This window comes from Cyprinus carpio, chromosome A23 (genome assembly GCF_018340385.1).
Source record: "Cyprinus carpio isolate SPL01 chromosome A23, ASM1834038v1, whole genome shotgun sequence".
Lineage (NCBI taxonomy): Eukaryota > Metazoa > Chordata > Actinopteri > Cypriniformes > Cyprinidae > Cyprinus > Cyprinus carpio.
In genome coordinates this window covers 12968448-12983719 of record NC_056594.1, presented here as the reverse complement: position 1 = coordinate 12983719, position 15272 = coordinate 12968448, and the positions used below count along the sequence as shown (strand labels likewise).

General features: G+C 37.1%; 1 pseudogene; it reads left to right on the top strand.

Annotated features, from left to right (window-relative positions):
- The window catches only part of LOC109071630, a 104794-nt pseudogene that overhangs the window by 33162 nt on the left and 56360 nt on the right, over positions 1-15272 (top strand).

Sequence of the window (15272 nt, the reverse complement as noted above, 5' to 3'; positions counted from 1 at the left end):
CCCAGAAGATACTCACACGTGCTATTAAATGAGCAGAAAAACCTAATGGACCTTCAGAAGCAGCCTTGTGGTGCAATGTGAGTGGCTAAATAACTGCTTCACTTCTGTATGGGAGGTGAATTCCCCCTTTTCTTGTGTTTTTCTAAAATGGGTCAGTTATGAGTAGAGTTGGAGGGAAAGAAAGAAAGAGGAAGTGGAAGAAAAATATCCAAGACAAACAATTTGCTTTGCTGTGTGGGCCGCTCAGAGAGAGAAGGACTCCGGCCAATAGCAATGCTCTGAATGGTTTACGCTGACTTTTAGTTTTTTTCTGAACAGAGAAAACATGTTATAGTCTTACCAATAGACGCGTTTCCATTACACTTCAAATTGGGCAAATTGAAATTGCGAATTGAAAATACGCCTAATGGAAACACGTAAATTTCGCAAAAATGCCCATATATCGCAAAAAAGTTTTTACTCTCGCATGAGATGGTTTTTCAGGCAATGCGAAAAAGGAATAATTCGCAAAACTGCAATGGAAACGTTTTTTTCCGCTTTTACAGGTCACATGGTGTATCTAAAAAGTCATATGATCATTCTTCAATGTACTATAACCTCCAAGAAACACTTCATACGTGGCCGCTCTCCAGTATAAGGGGTTTTCCCTAACATTAATGCTTAGACAATTTACACTGCACACGTCTACGGTTCAGTGTGGCTCTGATACGGCCATTGAAGCTGATTGTGGCCACTCTAGTCAATGCTTTTTTATTCCAGCCGCGCCACGCACGTTTCTGAAGCGGCTTCTGTAAAGATACACGCATACGCCTCCTTTGAATAAATGTAGCCAAAATCTGTCAAAATCCCACCAAAATCTGTTGCCATGACTTATCGTGAGAGCAAAAAGTTACGTTATAGTCGCATAACTCTTGCTAATGGAAACGCCGTCATTTAGCAATACTTTTTCATCGACATTTATAAAATATCGCCAAAGTTTTGTGCAAATCTGTAATGGAAATGCGCTTAATGAGATTTTTGAACAAAAACAATCATTTTTTTGTTCTAGTTCTCAATTCTAACTTGTGATGGTGTGTTTTTTTTAACCATTCTGAAGACAAGGAGTTTGTAGTGTCTTAGTTTACTTTTTGTTTGGCCTGATGTTGACTTTTTTGCTCTCCTAACATCTGGAATATGTTACTGAGACTAGATATGTGCAAGCAGACTAAGACATGTATATTCTACTAATTAAATGTTCAGTGGACATTCAGAATGGTGTTGATATAATGAAGTAAAACTTATGAATTTTTTTTAAAATAAAGCTGTAAAGCTAAATATGATATAATGTTACACCTAAAACTTAAATTGAATCGAATGGTTTAAAGCTCAAATGCACATACACTCTACCACATTTTGAGTCAGTTGTTACTCTATTGTGCAAATTATCATGCATTGCATCACTCAGGTGTTAACTTTAACATTCTTAAAAGAAATAGACATGGATATCAGTTGAATGGAGCTGCATCTCTTTGTATCGTTGCAATGTGTTAACTTGTGTTTGTTTGCTGTGCACTTTTGCAGGCCATCACACCCAGGTGTCACAGTGCCCTCCCAATGAGTTTGAGTGTCGAGGAACAGATGTGTGCATCCACCTGAGCAAGCTGTGCGACGGCGTCCCAGACTGCACGGATGGGCGTGACGAGGGGCCGCACTGTCGAGGTAATGTGTGCAGAACACAGTTTGATCACGAACTGGAGACTTATTTATTTTTCATCAAATCTTTTTTTTTTTCTTCGTCAAGTTGAACTCTCTACAAGGCAGTTTCCACTTAATCAGTGCTAGTTTTCGCTAATACTGTCAGCCAGTATGAGAGATTGTTGGTCCAGCTGATGAAATCATCACTAGCTCAGTTGAACCCTTGTGTATGTTCTTCACTCAAACAATCTTACAGTTGTTGACAGTGAAAGACTTTTTATGACTTGCAGACGTGATGATTTACTTTTCTGTGCTGTTCTGCCAATATACATAAATACTGCTGCCATATCTGACATAGATACATGGTATATTTGGCACAGATGAGCTTTTTTCAAAATAGTTGTGGCTTGAGTGGCTTAAGGCTGAAATACACTAGAGGACTATGAACAAAACACTAGGCATCATGCACATGGTGACTTTGTATATGCATACAGAGGAAAAACTGGGCTTCATACATTAATCCTCCTACTGGATGTGATCCAATGCTAACCCGTCATACACTATGCAAATTTCGGTCAACTACAACTGGCGAAAATCTTCAGACTAGCTCTGACTTTGGGAAACTAGTGTTGACTTCTTCAGATTATAAATCTGGGCAGAAGTTACATAGTGTATTCCAGCCTTTAATTCATTTTGGAAGAATTATTCACAATATGGTGAAAATTCTATAATAATATATAATTATAACATTATTTAAAATTACATGTAATTATATAATATATTGTCTTGCATTATATTCTAGTGTGAAATAGTATTTTCTATTTTAATGCATTTCAAAATATAATTTATTAATCCAGTTTTCAGTGCTACTGTACATCATTCTAATGATTCAAATATGATGATTTGCTGCTCAAGAAACATTTCTTATTATTATCTATGCTTAATTTTTTTGGACCCCAAACTTTTGAACTGTAGTGTATGTGTGCCATATATATAGTGTTCAAATATTGTTGTGCTGCTTAATATTTTTGTGGAAACCGTGATACATTTATCAGATATCCGTATTTTGAAATCCGCCTGTCTTTTAGACAGAGATATCATAATTATTGGCAGTCATGCCAAGATCTGTGTTTGAAACCCCTGTGTCCCCAAAGGCTTGGCTCCTGAGCATGGTTATTATCATCCTCATATGTGTTATCAGGAACTCATCTTGTTTGTGTCCAAAGTCCTGAGATACGCAGTCTCATCCGGCTGACCTATATCTTTAAAGTATTGAACCGGCCACTTAGCAAGTAATTGAAAGAAATCAGACTGACGGATAATCTCATTTTAAAAGGAGGGCTTAGACTGTGGGGTCCTGTAATGTAAGTCCCAGGTCTCTCCACCGCCATAATTTCATACTGCTGGAATGTTAGCATGACATACTGGGTTTTAAAGGGCGAATAATAAATAATGTACCTTCCTGACCTGGCCTCTGTCCAGCGCTTTGAGCCTAGACACACACACACTTCACTTGTCATCCAGCTCAAATGCCGACCCTTTGAACCCAGAGGTAAATACTCACCCGCTCTTCCTCACGAACCCCTTGCACTCATATGCACAGAATGCACACAAACATATGCTCACATGCCTTTCCTGTAGGATGTTTGCTTGCTCCTGCTTTCACAGAAGGGTATACCGTTTCCCCGGAACAGACATAGAGATTGTGCAAGAAATTCAATTCCATTGTTTTCAAAACACACATTGTCATTCTATATTTCTAAGCAATTATCACAGATTTGTTGACAAGTTGGGCAAGAGGGAGGCAGGCATGAATTTATTACTGTGTGTGATACATCTGGCTGCTATGCTGCTAATAATGTAGTGGGTCAGCATCTAGAAATCAGAGGGAACTGCTGACCTCTGATATCAGCCGTGCTCGTGCTAGTCTGGTTCATCTTATCCTGGGCTTTGTAAATTTAACCCCTCACTGATTGTTTTTTCCCTCCTGGCAGATTTAATTGGCTCCCCGCAGTCTTGATTTAATCATTTTGTACTAAAGCCTCTTTAAGGTCTGTCCAGTTTCTCCTGCTATGAAGGCACGGGCCAAAAACTGTCAGCCCTCTCCAAAAGAACTTTCTGATGAGGAACTTGAGATTTATAGATTTCAAACTTTAAGTCACGCTAAAAAGTTGTACAAAAATGTCTCTGGTCAGCTCATTGCACATTTCCTACATTTTTGTTGACTCCTCGGACTGGATTATTTCACAACAGAGTGAAGGAACATTTTTATTGCAGAGCGTTTCCCAACTTCTTAACTCATTTTACTGGCAGAGACGTTACAGATAATACAGAGAAATCTGGTGACGTTTTATAGCTTTTGAAGGAAGGCAGAGCCTTGCGTAGTGTTTAATTACTTTAATAGCTTTTGTAGGAGTTTGTGTATATGTGCATGCTTACAAATGTAGAGTTCATTATGCTACAGTAGCAATATGAGTAATTTGAGCCGTTTAATAGTAGAAGTAACTAACTACACTACTACCACTGTACTTTTTAAGCAGTTAGCTATTTCAATTAGCAGTGAAAGTCTTATTTAGTCATGAAGTTTGGTTTGTTTTAGCAAAGCAGTTAATTTCGTCATTTAAAATTGTGTTTTTTCGTTGAATTTACATTATTAGCATCATTAATTAGCATCATCAGTTTTTTTTTAAAGTGTTTTTAGTTTCATTAGTCTTCATTAGTCTCCATTAGTTACCATTGTTAGCATTATTTAGTTTCTTTATCAACAATCTTTAGTATTATTGTCCCCTTACTTTTAGAACAGTACATCTAAACAGTTATGTACTTAACAACTTTTTGTTAGTAGCTTGTAACTGGCTACTATTTTAGATGGTTAGCTTGATTTGACTTACCTACTTTGAACTGTAGATTGTTAAGCTACTCATAGTTCAGTAACAAATCAATATGAAATTAAAATGACCCTGTTTACTTTCTTAATGCAGGTTCCTTCATGTGCATGATTAATCAGTTCATGTTTTGTTTGTCCTGATAATCTTTCACCCAAATGCAATAGCTTGCTCTTCCTCTAAAATAAAATCTTATAAATCATCACCTCCAACCAGACTACTTTTCACTATTCTGAATTTTATCATTGAATATCCTGTGTCTTTTAGAAATATGTCACATTACAGGTTACATGGTTTGCCAATGCAGTTTCGTTGACTTTATCTGCTAATGTGGCCATGGTTCCTGTGTTTATCTTGTGTTATGCCTCTGTTAGCTTCGTATTAGCTGCCCGTTTTTCTGTTTGCTCATATTTAGCTGACCTATTCACACAAAAGGCTCTGCGCACACACGCAGGCAAATATGCAGCACTTACAAAGAACGATTAGCCCTTTAAAAAAGAACTTTGCACTGCTATTGGCAAACACCACTGTGCCTTTCAGCTTTATATGAGCTCAGATTTGGCAACAGCATATCATTCTGGGCAGTGGCTTATCCATTTGTTTCTATTCCGCTCTTGGGCTTCACAATGTTTTCACTGCACTGATGGATGAGTTTGGCTCAGATCTCAGCGTATTGTTGTGACAGAACAGGGAGGAAGATCAGGAGTATTGATTGGACAGGGTACTGCTCAGATAAATATAATAATTAATGTCATTTTTTGTTTTTGTTTCGGACATTTGAGTTTATCTTGAGGACACTCTCATATCAAACACAACGAGAGTTTTTGTCTAGTTTGAAGTCCGTGAACTTCAACATTGGTTTGTTTGTTTGTGCGTGTCCCAAAACTGATTTTAGCTGAAAGGTTTGCTTCTATCTTTCCCAGTCATCCTTGAACAAACACACCACACATAAACCAAAGCTGAAGTTCATCAATCCCCTGACCTGACAAAAACTCTTGCTGTCAGGACCCCATCACCCCCCACCCACCCATTCTCAGTTATTACCAAAAAATAAATTCTTTGTCCTGAGAATTTATCATTCTGTCTGGAAATATTTTTAGTTTTTAGTAATTTACTTAAAAATGTGCTGTTTTTATCTGATTAACAACGTGGATCTTAATATTTATGTATTTAGTATAATGTGTATTTAGCTTATTTCACCACACAGAAGACTATAAAATAGTACACAATATGTTGTAGGAAAACAAGTCACAGTGAGTTATCATTCAAATGAATCACTTTTAAGCAGTACATTTAATTGATGCAGTCAGAATTAACTGACTCACTGAAATGAATGATTTTGATTTCCCAAAGCTGTTTGAGAGTTGAGAAAAGTGTTTGTTTAGTGCCACAGTTTACTCTGTGTGAGTAAATGTGACAGATACAGTGATGTAGTGTTTTGTAATGCTTCACCGCTACTTTTACTGGAACAGCTGCGCTCGCTGCTGGCACGCTACTGAAAAAAGTTAGTAGCATCTCTGCTAATAGTTAGTTATTCTCCAAAACTGGCCTGGTCTCCCAATCACCAACTGAAATATTATTGGAAATCACAAGCGCTTAAATATGAAGCATGACATTTTCAGCCATTTCCTGTTATCCTTATGAAGCATGCAGATTGTGTGTCCTGATTCACTACATGGGCTTAATGTCAGGCTTGAGAACGAGAGAGCTGGATGTTACACGACATGTTTCTGAAGAGGTTTTCCTGCTCCAGACATAAGGAACAGAGCTGATCCCAGACCTGCTGTTAATAGTAGAGTTGTAACCGGTTGAGTGGTTCGCATGTGGTGCGGTTGAACACTGATTTTAGGTCTGGCTGCCAGTGTTTTGGTAGCTGTCGTCTTCGAGAGATTCTGTGGTGTGGTATTAAGCCCTCCAGCCTTCTGTGTCTTGCTCGTTATTTCACTCGCTGTCTGTTTCTGTTTTTTTTTTTTCAGCACTTCACTGTTAATTATTATGGAATGTTGGCTGCCCTCTTACAGTTACTTAAAATGATCCTCGAAAAAATCATTTTCATTGCCTCAATAAACCACAAACACGTGGGTTGCATAACAGTATAAATACCCGCAAGGCAAGGCATGGCTGTGGGAACTGGAGATTGCACTTGCCCATCGGAGGTAAATTCCTGCTTAAAGGAATATTCCCAGGGTCCTAATGGATGTGGAAAACCTGGAAGTGTCAGTGATTTTAAAATAGTGCTTTTGCTATTTCGTGCTATATCTTAAAAAATATGATTATCCAGTGATATATTACATATGATGGAATTTCTTTGGATTTTATTGAATTCTTTGGATTTCATTGGTCAAAAGCAGCGGTTCTTAAGCTTTCTGACTCCAAGGCCTCACATTGTCTTCAAGAATATTCAAAGGCCCCAAGACTTTTTACAAGACAGTTCTGGTTCTTTGTTTTTTTTTTTTTTTTTGCCATATTGTAATGGTTGTTTTTATTTTAAATAATTTTATGTCACCTTGTAGCACTGGTCTAAAGTTGTGTTCATGTTCAAATTAACATTTGTGGCATATCTCCCAAACTGTTTCAACTTGTACCTCAATTTGTAAAATAAAAAAAAAAGAAACCAAGTGTTGATAGAAATGGACTTACAATAGACATCAATGGCTGAAACATTGTACATTGGCCTATAAATTTTCCATGTTAAGTTCTTAACTCTCAGCGCATTTTCAGTTTGTTTTTACCAGCTGTGCTGCTGATCTTGTTTTTAACCAGCAACATTCCTTTAATGATATGGCACGACTAGGTCCATGTCAAATCTGTGCCTGCAGAAAGTCCTGCAGATGTTATTTGTCACACTTTGCATGTTCATAATTATTCTTTTTTTTAATTCCATAACACTTTCAGCTACTCAGAAAAGTGTAGTACACACATTTTGCCATACTTAAAGGAATAGTTTACACAAAAATAAATTATTTATTTTTTTTGTTACTTACTTTCATTTTGTTTGTTACATGTATGTGTTTTTTTTTTTGTTATGTTTAAATTAATTTTGTTTAATATGGGTTACTAGTAAATTACTATGGAATTCAGTTAGGACCATAAACAGTTTGCCTTACTGTAATTCTTCAAAATATCTACTTTTGTATTTAGCTGAAGAAAGAACTTCATACAGGTTTTGAACAGCTTGAGGGTGATTAAAATAAAAAAGTTTGGGTAAACAATCCCTTTAACTTCACTCTGCACAATTTTCCCTCAAAATCAATGTAGATGATACGGAAGAGTCTGCAGACTCTGTCTAGACCTGCTCATGACTGACAGTGTTTTTGGGTAGGCAACGTTACGCCCCGAATGCCTTCTGCTCTGTTTGGAGTAGTTTGTGGGTGTGAGGTCAGTGAATGAGCTGTGGTTGGATGGTATGGGGGAATTGATTCGATACAGACCGTAGTGTTTTGCCTGCACATCTTCCTCTCTACACAGTCCACAAAAGCCCCATTGTACCCCTCAGTGCCACAGGCTTTTGTGTGATGAGGACTCTCATTGTCCCTGTGCGTACATTTGTGTGGTTGAGTCTCTGTAGGAGTAAGAAAGGAGAGAGGAGGAGGCCGAGTTGCAGTGCATTGTGGGCCGATTGGACTTGAACATTGTGGGCTCTCCAAATCATAACTGACCGAATGTCTTATGGTGGCATTGTCTCATCTAGTTTTGTCGTTTATGATCCTGTGACACTGAATACTGGAGTAATGAAAATTCAGCTTTGTCATCACAGAAGTAAATTACATTTGATAATAAATTACTATATATTTTTTTTTAAATTGTAACAATATTGCACAATATTACTTTTGAACATATTTTCAGTCTCAAATGCATCTCCAGTGACTAATTATGATCAGATTTTAAGACTTTCTTGTGAAAGATCTTGTAAAATGGTTATTTTACTCTTTTTAGACCTTCTGTAAATTGAGTGGTTGGATCATGGCGCACCTACCAACACTCGTCAGAGTGTGTTTAGCTCTGTCAGCTTATGATCAGATCAACTGAGAGAGATGTACCTGCAATAAAAATCCTGTAGGATTATAAAAGAGTTCCTTAAGTAAATATAACCATTGTGATTTTTGTACTTCCCTGAACCGTTCCCACATTAACATATTATACAAAATCATTGTTTTGATGGATGTGGCTTTCCCAGGCCTGTGTGTATTAGGTGGGCACGTGGAGACTTGTTTTTTGTCTGAGCAAAGCCGCAGTCTGAGTTCACACAGAGGTTTGATGGACAGTGATGCAGTGTTTGGCAGCACAGCAATACCAACAGTATAAAACCAGGTGCACTCATCTGTGTCCAGTCAAACCTTTTAATAATACGCTCTGTGTGTCAGTGAAGCCCCTGTTGCGCTTTTATATTTTGCCAAGATGTCCTAAAGGCATCTCGGAAGAGCATTAAAGGCTTTTCACTGTTCACCGTATGCATGGAAATCACGTAAAACAAGCCATTTTCACAAATATCACAAGTACCAAGTATCACATTTTGCACATATAGACACTCATAACGAACTAAGGCTGATCCAAGGTGGTTTTAGGTGGTTGATTAGCTGGACAACCAGCTGTAGGTTGACCTTTTTTGGGGCTGGTATCATGGAAGTCTGGTTTATCTGGTTAACTGTGTTCTAGAAAAACAATGTGAAAAAAGCTAGATGACCTGCTTAACCAATTTTGAGCTACTTTGACCTGGTTTTGTTGGAAGTAACACTTTCGAATGTTTACAATATATTTAATAGTATTTTGTTGCTGATATAATATTATCTTTGTGAATGTCACAATAATTTAAATGCTACTTTTATTTGACTATTAAGATTCCTAAAGACAGTAGGCCTTTAGAATGGTTTGATTTAATGATGCAGTTAAAAAAAATAATTCAGTGATTTGTCCTTAAATATTGATGTTGTTTTTTTTTTGCCAGTTTGTCCAGTCCTACTTACCAGTTTTATAATCTCTTCTGTATAATATTTATTTTGGATGTGGATGTTTCTCTGCTAACTGTCTGTTCTCTCTGTTTCCTATGCTGTAGAGTATGCTCATAACTGCACCATCATGGGCTGCCAGTACAACTGTTCAGTGACACTGTCTGGTCCAAAGTGCTACTGCAGGAGCGGCTATGAGGTGGGAGAAGATGGAAAGCGATGCAAAGGTAAGCTTTGAATGACTTTGATTTTTTATTAAGTGATGACTGAAGAAGTATTGAACAGAAAACATGTGACTTTTTACCTTGTGGCTTTCTCTGTGTCAGACTTCAACGAGTGTGCAGTGTACGGGACTTGCAGTCAGACATGCACAAACACAGATGGCTCCTACACCTGCAGCTGTGTGGAGGGCTACTTGCCTCAACCAGACAACCGTTCCTGCAAGGCCAAGAACGGTAGGAAATGAACATAGTTTCTGCTGATCCTTTGTTCTTTTTGTCTTGCTCGCTGTGGTCAAATCCTTTTTGTTTTGTAAGGACAAGGCCTCACCGAGTTTTCCCATCTATGTTTAGACCCTGTAGATCGGCATCCATACCTCCTCATAGCCAACTCCCAGAACATCCAAGCCACCTCTCTGAGCGGAGCCAATCCCATCTCCATCAACACCAAGCAGACCACCGCTATGGACTTTATCTACGCCCAGGAGACTGTGTGCTGGATCCACATGGGTGACTCACCTGCTGCCACCCAACTCAAGTGTGCCAAATTCCCCAATGCCAAGAGCTTCACAGAGGAGAAGACCATCAACATCTCCCTCAGCCTGCACCGTCAGTACCATGTTCTTATTTGTGTGTTTTACATGAATGTCAGGTGTCCATTTGGGCAAGATGATCCAAAAAAATCATGAACTTTAATTTATTTGTTAAGGCCTTCATGGTTTACAGCAGGGATGGGCAAATGGTGTCCGACGGGCCACATACGGCCCACACTGTCTTTTAGTGCAGCCCGCTGGATCATGTTATACACAAGACGATCTATTTTAAAACATTTGAAAAGTAAGTCACAAAAAGATTGCTTTCAGTTTATGATGTTAATACTAACTCCAACCAGGAGAAGTCGCTAGTTTTCAACGGCGCCAATTGTGAACGTTCACTAAAGCTGTGTCCCAAATGACGCACTACGCTAAAGCCAGTTATTCTACTATGAAAATGTGCATTCTGTGTCAGAATGTCTTTTTTTGTCTGCCAGCAAATTAACTGGGTCAGAGATTGCAGATTCTACCCGACCTAAAAGCCTTGGCATCAGTCTAAAAACCTCTAAGACCAGAGGCATATTAAAATGAGGAAAAAACAAATCATCAACTTGTAGTGTAAGACTCACCGCCTTCCATTGTCAAATGAGCTCGTTCCCGTTGCGTGTCCTCAATTTGACAACTTGCTGGAGCGTTGCCTCTGAGGAGGAGGGGACTGAATTTGAAATATTTTTGGTTTGTTGTGTATTGGGAGTTTGGACCGCCAGCTGTCTATATTACATACTGTACCTTTAAGGCCATTAAACTCTTAAATGAAAAAAAAAGTCTTAAAGGGATACTCCACCCCAAAATGAAAATTTTGTCATTAATCACTTACCCCCATGTCGTTCCAAACCCGTAAATGCTTCGTTCATCTTCGGAACACAATTAAAGATATTTTGGATGAAAACCGGTAGGCTTGTGACTGTCCCATTGACTGCCAAGTAAATTACACTCTCAAGGTCCAGAAAAGTATGAAAAGCATCGTCAGAATAATCCATCTGCCATCAGTGGTTCAACCGTAACGTTATGAAGCAACGAGAATAAAACAAAAATAATGACTTTATTCAACATATTGTGTTCCGAAGACGAACAAAGCTTTTACGGGTTTGGAACGACATGGTGTAAGTGATTCATGACAAAATTTTCATTTTGGGGTGGAGTATACCTTTAATTATGATTTCAATAGGTCTTGTATTTGGGGACAGAAAGACAAGAATTGCGATATGGCTTAATGGCTATGATTTCTTTGAATATGAGCGCTGCACGTTTCAAAGTTAGGTGCTGCTTTGTGTTCTGCCATTACTGGGGAAACTGCTATTTTTGCTGTTCCAAAAGCTTGCTGGCAGAGAATGAATTTGCATTTTCATTAAGCCCGTCTGCTGTTTTTGTTTAGAGCAGTGCGATAATCGACCCATATTTTTACACAGCAAGTTACTTAATATTATTGATTTATAATAATTTAAATTAATAAAAAATTGATATTTTTGAAAGGTGTATGGATGTGTATTAGTAGTCTGGCCCCTTGGTATAAAGAAGAAATAGTGCTGGCCCTCGACGCTATCAAAGTTGCCCATCCCTGGTTTATAAGAAATAGTTTGAGCTTTTATTAAAATTATTACAAAATTAAAACTACTAAATATTATTACAATTTAAAATAACTGGTTTCTGTTTAAATATATCTTAAAATGGAATTTATTCCTGTGATGGAAAAGCTGAATTTTCAGTAGCCATTACTCCAGTCTTCAGTGTCCCATGATCCTTTAGGAATCATTAGTGCTCAAACAACATTTTTTTTTTTTTTAGAATTATCAATGCTGAAAACAGTTGTGCTGCTTAATATCTTTGTGGGTTCTTTAATGAATAGAAAGTTCAAAAGAACAGCATTCATTTGAAATATACATCTTTCATAACAATAGTCGTTACTGTCACTTTCAATCAATTTAATGCAGGCTAAACAAAAGTATTTAGAGTAATTTGCTGGTTGCTGTTTACCATGCAGTTACATTAAATGTAAACCAAAGCATTCAAACTGCAAAAACAATTTCTTAATAGAATCGTGGAAGTATCACAAAAGCAGTCCATATGACTATTGTGCCAAGTGTTTGTGTGAGGAACAGACCAAGCAGGAGAACCAGACCCAGTCAGATTAATGAATGAATCATTCAAACTGGTTTTGTCACCTTGATTAAGCAATTCATTGACAAGATCTGACTCAAAAGAACAATTTGTTTGTGAATCGGGCATCATTATTTCTCTCATGAACTGTGGGGTGGATGTCAAGATTTGATGACCTTTATAAGTCTTAAAATATAGCTTTAATATATAAATATAGCTATAAGTAGTCTACTTTTAGGCTACTTTTATGCTGCTATTTTGTTAAGATCCCCAGTTCTCATTCACTAACCTAAAATGTAACTCTTCCATTCCATTGACAAAAGAAGGTCACATTGTTTTGTAACAAAATTATGTTTATGTGCACTTTCTCTTGATGCGTTTTTGTCCCCGGTTTCCCATATGCAGTGACAGAGAAAGGACTTTACGTATTTATGTCAGTATTTATCACTTTTGATTCGGCTCAGTCTATTGATTAGACTTAATGTTTTTCTGGAAACCATATAATTAGTGTCTGATGACATGCTCTTCGCAGTGATATACCGACAGTGACATGGTTGTTCAAGATTGTATAACACAATAACTGTGTTTTAGGATGTCAATAATACACTGTTCACTGCCCAAACCATTGCAGCAATTGCTATGACACCTTTCATAACATATAACATCAACCATTACATCAACTGTTACATCACCTAGACATTCCTGTCCTGTAGGGAGTTTCTGTATTATTAGGTCTGGCTCTTATTTGCCACCTGGTCTGGTTTTGTCCCTACTGTAGCTGTGCTGATGTGCATGTTGTTGATAAGTGGTGGACGTATCCTGGGATCGATGTGTCTTGAAAGCCAGCTCAGACTAAATATTGGCTGCTCTCTGATGAATACGCTGCCAAGTGTGGCTGTGTGTTCCAGCATGGAGGGATAATGGATACAGAGAGACAGAGGTCTGAGATGCAACACTTCCTTCTCTTTGTGTCTATGTGTGTGTGTGTGTGTGTGTGTGTGTGTGTGTGTGTGATGTTGCAGTGCCAGGGAAAGCCACTCGCCAGCACATCAAGGAAGCATTTTCACAGGAAGGGTGTGCAGGGTGGGACGGCGAGTTACCGCACAGTAGTTTATTGTTGCTAGAAATAATCAAGCCCTGTTTACTCTTAGGACTGATGTAGCTCCCAGTGTCACAAATTAAACTTTGGCACATTTCAAACTTCACGTGCAGAGTGCTGTTTGCATGATTCAAGTTTCTGCCCATCTTGAGAATTCCAGATTTATCACTTATGAGCTTTCATGATGATGATGATAATAGTCATGATCATAATATATTAATAATTGATGATAATCATAGTTATGATGATGATAATAATTATAGTTGTTGTTATTATTAGTAGTAGTAGTTTTATCATTATAGCAACTTGACATAAATGTAAATAAACGTGTAAAGATAGAAATGTAAATGTTAATAAAAACTAATAAAATGTATAAATATATAAAATATTATGTAAATAAAATATTGTTGTTAATATTAATAATAAATTAATGATCATCAGTCAACTTGCCAATTTGACTTATTGTTGTCATTATATGATGAATAATCATTTTATATTTAAGTTATAATATATATATATAAATTATTATTTTCTTAGTAACTTAACATAGGTAAATGTTAATTACATTTAATGTTATATAAAATATTTAAATATAAAAATATGTTTAACTAAAAATGATTATTCCTTATTTAATAATAACAATAATAATCAAAGTATTATAAATTTGTTTGATGATTAATTATTATTAACAGCGATGGAACCTCATGATTCAGCTGCTTATGTAGACAGTAAGAAAGATCACTAGGTTTTAGAACAGAGCTTCAGTGTCTCAGAATAGTTTTACAGGAAGTCTGGACCCTGTGCATCACTATCCCTCTGATTTCAGTCTCCGCAACATGCAACACAGACAAGAGGAAAAACAATGAGTCAAAAACTGTTTCTGTAAAATTTTTGAGTTTGCCTAATTGCCTTGCAGAACTGTGGTATAGGTACTGGGCTACAGCTGGAGTGTCAGAGTGCCTCCGAAACCTTGCCTGCACGTCCTCTCTTGGTATAGTTGGGAAATTTCCGGATTGTGTGGTGATTAGAGAACTGATCATGTCCGTTTGAGTAATCTAGCAGTTAGCAGCTCACTGGAGGGGAACATTAGCAGAACATAAGTACAATTTCTTTTTCTCACTCAAATCAGTTGTATGGCTTCAGAAAAACTATGCAAAAGAGTAGTCATTTGCATACGGAATCTTAAAGGTATGGTTAGGGCTGGACAATAAAATAAGAACGATAATTGTCGCAATATAAACAATAATAAAAGTTCGATAAATGTTCAATATAATGTTTATACACCAAAAGTGGAATGAATTATTTAAACTAGTTTAAAGTCAGATGAAACAGCACTGACAAACAGCAGAAACACTGCGCAACAATACAGTCAGAAAGCTTTTCAATCTACAAATCGCCATCATTTACCATAGATTTACTGTATAACACTAACTGCAACATGGTATTCTGGCAGAAATGTGGAATATTCATATCAATTGTTATTATATTATTAATGTAGACTTATTAAATGTATTAAAGGAGTAATCAAATACAATTACAAGCTAAGCTTTTGTGCATTTATACTAAATCTTTTTAGACTACTGTTTTTCATACAAATACCTAGAAACCATATACAGTTACATTTGTACCATGGTATTGAGGTACTATATGTGTCGTTTTAACTAAGGTTATCATGATTTAAATGTATGCTACTATGGAAGACCAATGGTTAATCTGCATCCTAACTCAAGCTACTACTACTGTCAACTCAGGCTTCTGTC